At 46.1% G+C, this 10751-nt stretch overlaps 1 protein-coding gene across 4 annotated transcripts in view; it reads right to left on the minus strand.

The window, feature by feature from the left end:
* EPHB6 (EPH receptor B6) overlaps positions 1-7646 on the minus strand; it is a 17386-nt gene extending 9740 nt beyond the window's left edge. The window contains exons 1-4 of one of the 4 annotated variants that reach the window (XM_017511334.1): positions 6526-7646; positions 2913-3114; positions 1913-1981; positions 1027-1168 (exon numbers count right to left, since the gene is read on the minus strand). The gene's annotated coding sequence lies outside the window, so the exon portion shown is untranslated. Of the gene's footprint in view, positions 1-1026; positions 1169-1912; positions 1982-2867; positions 3115-6525 lie in introns of all 4 variants that reach the window. The other 3 variants (XM_017511331.1, XM_017511333.1, XM_017511330.1) reach the window with 3 other exon arrangements.
* Between the last annotated feature and the right edge of the window lie 3105 nt (positions 7647-10751).

Below are 10751 nucleotides of genomic sequence, written 5' to 3' on the forward strand. Positions count from 1 at the left end.
AAGAAGAAGAAGAAGAAAGAAGAAGAAGAAGAAGAAGAAGAAGAAGAAAGAAGAAGAAGAAGAAGAAGAAGAAGAAGAAAGAAGAAGAAGAAGAAAGAAGAAGAAGAAGAAGAAGAAGAAGAAAAGAAGAGGTCTAGAAGAGAGCTTTTGCCAGGAGCTGAGCATGCCGGCACCCTGATCCTGGACTTTCCAGTATCCAGACTGTGAGAAAGATATTTCTACTGTGCATAAGCTACTTGGTCTATTGCACTTTGTCATGGCAGCCACAGATGCCTAAGACACCATCTGTACCATGTTGGAGAAGGCATGGGAAATCGATTCTCTTGTACATACTCTGCTTGAGTTCAAATTGCAATATTCTCTTGGGAGGACAATGGGGTAACATCTTCCCAGCAGCTACAATGTAAGAATTCGTCCTGCAGGTACTGTGTATTTGTATGGGTTTGCACAGATGCTTGAACGAAGACATTAATTGCAAACTGTTTATAAGAGAAAAGGCTGTAAACTAAGTGTCCATCAATTGTAAGATGGTTAAAAATTATGATATATTCGTAGAAAGAAATATGGACAACTGTTTATGGACTGATATGAAAATCAGTTCCAAGTGAAAGTGGGACAGTGGAGAACAGTGTGAAGTCAGCTCCCATTTGTTAAGGATATATACACATACATATATATGGAAGGATCGATGGAAGAACATCCAAAATCTGTGAAAAATGGCAAACGAAGTAGACTGAGACCCAGTCAAGGGAGACTTACTTTTGTTGTAGTCTCTTTAATTGTATCAGTTTTAATTTTTGCATTGTTAAACTCTTGCATATGTATTATTTTTTCAACTAAATCATTAAAATTTTCTTTAAAACTATAGGATAATAACTGTTTAGTAAAGTTAATCAAAATAGTGCTCACACCCTCATAATGGCGTCTCAGAACTATGCAGTAAGCTACCTCTTATGTAAAACCTTTCTGTGCCTTCAGAAGGCACGCCACTGAGCTGAAGAGCAAAAGAACAGAGGGAATAGCTACCTCCAGTGTCACAATGAAGACAAACAGCTTTGGCACCACCTTTGCGTATTGATCTAGAGACTGGTGGTTCTCTGTCTCTCCTCTGACTGAGTCTCAGAAGTCCGTGAATCGGGTGGACTAGAGCAGTACAATCTCTTTATTTCTGTGGAGAAGAAAAAGAGGCATGTTGTCCAGATTGCTAAAAAGACATAGAGCTAAAAGGAAAAAAAAAAAAGCCAATTAGAAGTTGTGAATTGTTTTTCCTGGATCTACATGGCCTTGTGATTGTTGAAAACTATGATAAAACTAAAAACAAACTATGAAACTTTATTTAACTGTGACAAACGTGAAAATCAAAATTTGATTCCTACTGATTGTTTTTCTGGCTGTGCTGTCTGTGAAGTTATCATGGAGAGACACCGTTTTTACATACGTGTGGGCTGATCAGCATGGACACCTGCCAATTTGCCCTTGAAACTCACCTTTTGTACATCTTTAACCCCATTTGTGAAACAGAGAGTTCAGTTTACAGCCTATGAAGACAAGTAAGGAGCATTTCCATATGGCAAATTGCTCTTAAGTAACGTTCTTTGCAGATACTGTCTGAAATGCTACTAGGATCCTTCACAGATGAAATACATGCTTTGCAGAAGAATGGGGAGATCACGCAATAAAAAGTACACATAGCTATCAAATTCTGTAACCCTGGCACCATCACCAATGGCTGTTTAATAAATATCCTGAAGTAATTCATGTTGTAAGTGCACCCCCTCAAACTCTCAATGGCTTAATTTGGTGACGTGCTTGACACACTGAAGCAAACCAGAGTCACAGAGTCCTTAGAAACACTGTTATCAGGGACAGAAAATGCCGGCAGCAAGTTTTTAAACAATGAAGGCTATTTTACCATTCGCCCAGAAGTTATTCTTTAAAATAGTCCCTTTCTTTTGGTCTGAACATAGATGGATTCTGTAATCTGTACAAAGAAGAAACAATAAGCCCTGTGTCTTCCCAAGCTTACAACTAGACAAATAATCATGGAGAAGGAATAATAAATATTTTGGAAATATTTCAACGAATTATTTTGAAAGACAGACGAGCAAGATAGAGAAGATCCACTGCAGATAATATCAGCTGTCCAATGTGGAACACTCTGGAAGATAAATAGCAAGATATCTGCTTTGATGACCCGAACTACAAGGAACACAGTGACTTGTGGCTGCAATAGGGCGTGCTTGCATAGGCTTAGCATGCCTCGTAATGACAACATGAAGCTGGCTTCCCTCCAGAAGATCCAGAAAAGAGCAAAAGCAATTATGAAATGTGCATGTTAAGGCCACTCAGCTTCTGCTGTCAAGAAGCAGCATAAAGAAAAGAAGAAAATGGAGACACTGCCTGTGGATGGCCACTTCAGTAATTTTTTTGAAATTTTACTAAGAACAAAGATATTCATTAAAAAGAAATGGTTGAGGATCTTAAAAGTACCCAGAAGGATACTTCTAATGTTTGATGAGACTCTTTTATATTCAGCTCCAGAAGACTAAAGATTATAAACAAATCTTTTCAGAAAAAAAAAAAATGTTGCTGAGTCAGACAAGGAAGTTAGGTGAGTTCTTGCTTCTCAAACAAACCAGATGAATTCAAGACTTTTATGTTTTTAATATATTAAAAAATGGGTGTATCCCTGTTGCAGGAATCCAAATAAAGAAAAGGGAAATTTTATTAAGACATGGAATAAATTGCTGTCAGCAATTTCATACCACTGCAGATTCTTTTGAAGCCAATTTCAAAGGCAGAAACATAAGTGACAAGAACACGGCTGTTCCACATGCCTGGAATACTAAGCAAGCTGGACTCAGAACCTGATTTTTTTAAAGGTGTCTTCAATGGTTATGGGCATGGAGCACCTTCTGCATTGGGTCCGGAGCATCTCAGGCACAGGCCAGTACATCTCTCCTGCCACAGAGACGGGAAGCAGCGTCTGCAAGGCCAGGCCCCTCGCTCTTCTCTCACAGCCTGCTTCAGATTCCTCTTTCCTTCAACTCACGAAAGGAACTGGTCAGTATTTAGACATTCTCTAACACGAGGATATGCAAAAGAACTTCTCTCCTTTAGAAAAACATTCACATTTCAGATGTGTAGAAGGTTTTCAAAATACAAAACCAGAAGCGGCAGAAATGTGAACATAAATAATGGTGGAGAAAATGAGGCAAATTAGACAAAGTTTTAGGTAACAAAAATTGCAGTCTATGACTTTATAGTATTTTCTCAGCTTCTGTTATAGATATATCATTTCACATCTTTTTGATACAGTAGGGATAATGGGTCCACGAGCCTGCTACATCTCTTTGGTTTACAAAAATAAGACAGTTTCTTAGGTATCAAGGTTGTGTTTTGCTTTCAGAAACTGGCCAAAATTAAAGGTTTGTAGGAGCTTTGATTACCAAGCATAGCTTATGAGTTATGTTATTATAAAAATGAAAGATTTAAAAGTAAATTAAATTGGTAAATCGGTAAGAATTTAAAAAATTAACCGTGCTCCAATTAAATGCTAAATATGATACTTTCATGAGCAAATCAAGCTTACTTAATATAGTTTATGCACCTCAATCCACAAAGTGAATTTTTAAAGATTAAGTAATGTAAGCCAAATAAACTTAGAGGAAGGTAGGCAGAAGGCATATTAGGCCATTAAAATGGGTTACTGTGGGAGGTGGAAATGAAGGATTGTAGGTGGGGGCATTAATTTTGTCATATATAATTCAATTATTTTTCTTGTTACAGTAAGCATACCTTACTTTTATAATTAACATACAATCTCATAATTAAAATCTAAACAAAAAAGAAAAATATTTGTCAAACCTAGACAAATGAGCATATGTCTACATTTTATTCACTCTCTACACCCTTTCCCTTCTAGGTTTCAAAATATCCAGAAATGTTGATAAGAAGAAGGTAGAGATGGAGATACAGTAGGGGCTGAGAATGAGTGAGTGAAATCGTGCCAACAAGAAAAGCAAAATAATGTTTATGCCTGGCTAGACTTTAAGCTTCTCCCCCAAGAAGTTCCTACTGTCCCGCTGCTGGCATCATGCATGCTTCTCCTCAACGTGTCAAGCAAAGGGCTGAGACGATGAAGGGACAGAGGGGAACCCAGGGGACTGTCCACTGGGAACACATAGTAAGGGGCATGGTCCCAAAGTGAGCCGAGACAGGAACAGTTTTGTGAGACAAAGCAGGCTGCAGAGTCCAGCAGGGACAGGACAGTCTCAAGGGCAAGAGGGCTTGAGATTTTATGTCTGGAGTGGTTGCTGGGCTGGTCCTTACACCTGTGAGCCACCAGGTCAACGTGGGAGGGGTCAGCACCACAGGCCCTGCCCCCCATCCTGTTCCACAGCTGTTAAATGCCCAGGAAATTCCAGCATAATCCTTGTTCAGCTTAATGCTGCAGCCTCTATCCTTTAATCTCCACCTTGGAGATCTCTTCGTGATCTGGCCTCCTGCCTTGAGAAGGATCCCATCATCAGGCTTTATGGAGGCATCCAGGACAGACAGTGAGGAGGTGGCTGTCCTCCGGCTCTTCTATCCCCTGCTGCCCTGGTTGGAGAAGCCAATGTGTAGATTACCTAGCAGAGGACAGTCCTGTGTCCCTGGAGGCCTCTAGTCCCTGAGAATGTCCCCCAGAGCACTGTGACTCAGACAAATGTGCCTCCCACTCCCAGACTGTGGAACTGGGGGAGGCTTTTAAGATGCAGGCAGTGTCTAGGTCTAGCCAGACAGCCACTTAGAATGAGCCACTCTGTGCACTGACGGGGGACATGCGTGGCTCTGGAAAAGAGCATAAGGGAGGGTGTAGGGGCAGGAGGCAAATGTGCCTGAGAGATGAGTAAGTGGAAGGTTGTGGAAAAAGGCCCCTGAGTGCCAGGAGTAGCACTCGCGTCAGCAGTGCCTGAGGATGTGTCTACCTAGCGAAGTGTGTATGGGAATGTGGAGGAGGTGAGGTGGGCGGGAGTAGATGCTGTCTGTGTCGAAGGGGGTGCTTTCCTGTGGCAGAAGATGCGCATCAATGCTGGATCCGGAGTGGTCCCACGGGCCCTTCTTCCTCACTCTTGGCCCCTGCTCTACCCCTAGTCTGCCTGTGAGTTGCTCTTGGCCCCAGGAGGTGCTTCTGCAGAAACACCTGGGCTGGGAGAGGGAGCCAAGCAGAGAGGGAAAGAAAGGGAAACCTGAGGCTTCCCAAACCCTCCAGAACCTGCCATCCTCCTTCCACCTGGAGTGGAGAGTGGGGTGGGAACTCAGAGTCTAGGGCCCAGGCTCAGGAAAGGATGATGGCTGGGAGAACAGTTGTCCCAGAAGGAGGATCCTGCCTTTCCCATGCTCAGCCCACCCCAGCCTGTTGCTCCCCAGCATTCTGGTAACTCAGCGTCACTGCCAGCCATCTTCTTGCACCCTGAATGGAGCAATAGGCTCCAAACAAGTCCTCCTTCTAAGGCCACCAGGTAAGTACATAGGCACCCCCACCCTCATCTTCCTTTGAGAAAAAAAGGCCCATTGCCCTGAAAAAGCCAAATGCCCCCTGAGCAGCACTCAGACGCCTCAGTGCTCCAATGCTCCATAACTTGGGCAGCTTCTGTGGTCTACTAAGAGACCCCCACAGTTCCCTCCCACTGGCTTCTCAGCTCAGGACCAGCATCTCCCCTCCTAGTGCCTGAGTCAAGTTCCCCTGGAGGGTGGAGAGCCTGGGTTAACTGATTGGGAACAGGCCCAGCCGCTCCGCTCCATGGGCACTGCCAGGGACATTACAACATTCTATGCCGGGTCCATGCCAGCTCCCCCAGGGATGGGAGGAGAGAGGGTGCCAGACGGCCAAGATCGGTGGGTGGGGGTGTGGGGCAAGCAGGGCCAAGCACCCAGATGGAGGGAGCAGGGCGAGGGATGGAGCTGGGGCAGGAGCACGCAGTAGACTTTGGTTGCACGTTGGGGGTGATGGCTGCGCAGCAGGGACCAAGCCTTCCTTCCACATCCAGTGCTAAACGGTGGTCAAGGGGCTGGGTGGGGAGAGTGCCTTGTCGGGAGCTGGGGACAGGTGTGTGGTCAGACTCCTGGCTCCTCCCAGCTCCAAAGGAATTGGAGTGATGCCACTGGAGTCAGAGAGGTGGCAATCCTGTTCCAAGCTGGGAGCTCAGACTCTGCGAGGACCCTCCCAGATTGGGACTCCCAAGCCAGAGCCAGAGGAGGGTTTCTGGGAATGCAACTGGGGGATCCAAACAGCAAGAGTGATGGGGTGTCAGTGATGCCTGATCAGAGTGGAGCGAGACCAGCGGTGAAGGGTAGCCAGGTTGACCGGTTCCTCATCCTTAATGAACCCCACTATGGCCTTGGGGAAGGATCCTCTGTACTCCCCCAGGAAGCCACCTAGGGGCTGGGCAGCCCCTTTACCTTTGCAAACCTTAATTTCTCTGTCCCCAAGCATACTGCCCCTGACCCCCACATTGCCGCCTGCAAATTCCCCGGGCTCACCTTCCCGTTGGCCGCAGTCTCTGCAGGTCTGCGCCCCGAGGCCTCTCAGTGGAGCCGGGGCTCCTGGAGCTCGCAAGGTGCCACCCGCGTCTTCTCCAGTCCGGGGACCCCGCTACCCCCGGCCCGGGTCCGTTCGGCGCCGCGAGTCCCTGGGATTCCGGGACGGACCTAGCGCTGGCGGCAGGGGTTGCTCCAGAGGTGGGGCGCCGGGAGATCCTGGGGGCCCGCGTCGCGATCGCCGTCGCCAAGCTGGGTCCCGGGTCCCGCCGCCCGCTGCTCTAGAGCCGCGGCTGGAGCCAGCGCAGCCCGGCCCGCCCCCTCCGCGTCCCCTCCCAGCCCGACCCGCCCCTCCTACCCCCTCGGCCTCCTTCCCACTCCCCTCTTCCGGGGAGCCGAGCCCGCCCTCCCGGCCTAGGCGACTGCCGCGCGGCGCCCGCTCCTCCGCCCCGGCGCGCGGGGGAGACGCGGGGCGCGCCCGGGGCCCCGCCTGTGCGCCGGGGAGGGGGCAGACTCCTCCCGCGGGTCTGGTCCGTGAGGATCGCACGCGTGGGGCGCCTGCAAAAGGCGGGAAGTGAAGCGTCTGTCTGTAAAGCCCCCGGGCTCAGGCTCCGGCCCCGGTCGGACACCCGTGGAGCGAAGCGCAACCGGCGGACCGCGGCAGTCCTGGGCAGGGCAGAGCCCCGCGCACACCCCCTCGCTCCTCCCTCCTCTCCGGCTTTAACTCTAGGAACTAAAACAGTGGTGCTTCTACTCAGCTTTGAACTAAGGTGGGCGTGAGCTGAGCAAGGGAGAAGGAAGGAAAAGCAGGGGGTGGAGGGAAAGACAAACTGAGAAATCTGGGCGAGCACGGGCGGTGGCGGGGGGAGCCGAGGCAGCGGGAGAGGGGGGCGTTTGGGTAAGAACGCGACGCCGTGCTAGCCTGGAACTCTTCTCTCTTTTCGTGTCTGGATCGTGGTCAGCGTTGAGGCTTCTGAGTCGAACCTCTCTCCATCCACCCTCCCCAAGGGGCAGGGCAGTCGGGTTGAAAAGGGGAAGTCTGCTGCGCGCCTGGCGCTGACAAGGCTGGGCAAGTCGCTGCACCTCTGCGTGCCTCCTCCCTCGCCCGCGCTCGGGAGAGAACCTCCCTGCGGTGAGGAGGGGCGGTGCAAGGTGCTCTCAGCTGGCGCCTGGAGGCAGGGCTGAGGAACCGAGGGGGGCGCCACGAGGAAAAATGTCCCCGCCCACCCGTAAACCCTTCTCTAGCCGAGGACAGGATTTGGGGTCTATTGTTTGGGTCCCACGGAGATGGGCTGGGGCCTTCTCACGAAGTGTTGCTACCACCTGCTGGCTTTTCCAGGGAACACAGGCAGCCCGTGCCATTCCCTTTGGCCCCTTTTCTCCTCGTGTGGCCCTGTCCCATCTTGCTTTCCCACTTCTTTCATTTATTCAAAGACCTGTTTATTAAAGCACTAGCTGCAAATGGGCTGATCAAAACTGGTACTTAAAGAGCATTCCGAAGCCGAAGAAAATTGTGAAAGAGATCTATGAGCCAACAAACACAGTAAACAAAACAATGAAACTCATTAAGAGTCACCTGGAAGAGACAAACAGGCTTTAATGGATTGAGTGAATGAGTGATAGAAAGATAAAGGCTACTGTAACAAGTTCTCACTTGGCGAGACGGTTGTTCACCCTTAATATCAGGAGTCAATAAGTAAGCCTGATAATGTTTAATGATTCTGCATTTGGTCGTCATTAATTCCACCTGTACTGACGGGTCAGCTTTATCTTGTCTCTTCCCTTTGCCCTGGACTCAGTGGCGGAGGGCTTCCTTCATTTTCTGATTAGTTATCGCCAAGGCTTTCAGACTTCTGCGAAGAAATTTGCATTATTTGTGGAATTACATAACTCATAAATTAACATGCCTGATTGCTAGACATCTATGGTTATATTGAAAAATTAAAACAAATAAGGCACATAACTAAATATGTTAAAAATATCGACACAATCAAACCACATTTGTTACTTTATAAAACCCAGAAATTCCTGTAGTAATTTGCAACATATCCTGTATTGACATACAATAAAAATATCTGCATTCTTTTCTATTGCATGATATTATCTCATATTAGGCGACTATAATATGAAATGACGTTTTTGCTGCTCAAGGCTTATGTAATTCGTTGTATTCGTCTTGTTAATAAAATTTGAGAGATATCTAGTTTTCGTAGGAAGTGTCGTACTCAGCAGGCAAAGAGGTTTAAATTTGTGATTAGTCAGCTTTGCATCATAATTACCTATGTCTTATCAAACCAAGTTTTAATGGTAGGTTGATAGCATAGAATACCTTGTTAAAGTATGCTGCAACCTGCAGCTATTAAAAACCAAAGTAATGAATTCCTTTTCGAAGTTGAACATACATTTTTGCTATAATTTGTTCAGTGCCTGGCACACTCTAGGTGCTTAGAAGTGTTATAGAACGAATCAATAAAAAATAATGTTTACACTTTTGCTATGTGGCTGGTCATGGTGGCTCATGCTTGTAATATTGGCACTTTGGGAGGCCAAGGCTAGAGGATCACTTGAGGTCAGGAGTTCGAGACCAGCCTGGCCAACATGGTGAAACCCCATCTCTACCAAACAATACAACAACTAGCCAAGTGCGCCTGTAGTCCCAAATACGCAGGAGGCCAAGGTGGGAGAATTGCTTGAACCCGGGAGGTGGAGGTGGCAGTGAGCCAAGATTGTGCCACTGTACTCTAGCCTGGGCGACAGAGTGAGATTGACTCTCTCTCTCTCTCTCTCTCTCTATATATATATATATATATATATATATATGTGTGTGTGTGTGTGTGTGTGTGTATATATATATATATAAAATGTATATATACATATATATACAAGATATATATATATATCTTGTTCTGTGCTAATAGGCAGGACCTAATGAAGTTTATGGCTCACAGAATTCATCATTTCTGGCACACGACAATCTATTCTGTAATTTTGGAGCCAAAAGGAACTGCTGAGTAGAAAACTCCAGGTGGGATAGGAAGGCTCCAAGATTGATTCTGCCTCATTTTTTTCTGAGTTTTTGCCTCCTTCTTGGACTTTTCTCTCTTTAATATCTATCATTCTCCTAGGATGTGCAATTTGCTTCTTATTTCCCCTTAGAACAGCTCATATAAGCTGATGTTGTCATAAACAAAGAGCTTTACAAATAATTCTACTGATAAGTAAAAGGCAATAAAGGAGTCTCCTGAGCCCCCGATCTCTTATTTCTTATTCCTGAGCCCCTGATCTCTTATTCCTTATTCTTGTTCTATAGCTCAAACATTACTTATAGCTCTCAATGCATTACCTCACAGGACTCAGGCCTTCAGTGAACTGTCTTGAGGTTTGTGGCCTCTAAGTGCAATTCCACCTCTGAAAAGCTGGAGTCTAGTCTCCAAATGTTTTACCAATGGAAGTGTCCAATGCCTATTTGTACAACTAAAGCTTTTATTGTTTTCTGTTCAGAAACTTCTAGAGTGTTCAAGAATTCACCTATGTTACTGGTTTAAGGGTAGTGGATATCCTTCACGGTGGTATTAAAGTTTACCCATCATAGTCGTACACTTTGATATTACTTTAACCATGCAACAATAAAAAGATATTCAGAGATATTAGTGCCTCCAAGAGAAAGAGGATGGCTCTTCTCTCAGTTAGGGGTTGACTTCAGCTATATGCAATAGAAAAGTTGTACAACAGTGGTTTAAACAAACTAGATAACATAGAAATACTATGAAGGTCCTAAATCAATAAGACTCCAACTTTAGGATGAGGGCTTGTTCTCAGATTGTCAACATTTTAGGCAGAGCTCCAGTTATAATGTCCACAAATTTCAGGCAAGGAAAAGAAGGGAACAGGATTAAAGCGCTGCATCCAGCTGAGTTGGCACTGTTCAAAGAACCTTTCTGGAAGATCCATTCAGGGACTTATTATTATTGTCCAGGACAGTGTCACATGACCAACCCTACCTGCTTGAAACCTGCAAAATACATGCTGTAAAAAATAAAATTAAAGCTGTTAGATGTAAGAGAGGAAGAAAGAAAGAGTATTAGCCAGACAACCAGCAGCCTCTACCACAAATGAGATAAAATGATCATGGTAATCTACATTTTTCCCAGCAATCAACAAAGATCTCCATCTTCTTTATATAGGAGATACTTGCTGGTATTTTCCCCCAGACCATTGTCTTTGCATAG

This window comes from Cebus imitator, unplaced genomic scaffold, assembly GCF_001604975.1.
Source record: "Cebus imitator isolate Cc_AM_T3 unplaced genomic scaffold, Cebus_imitator-1.0 Scaffold446, whole genome shotgun sequence".
In the NCBI taxonomy this organism is placed as follows: Eukaryota; Metazoa; Chordata; class Mammalia; order Primates; family Cebidae; genus Cebus; species Cebus imitator.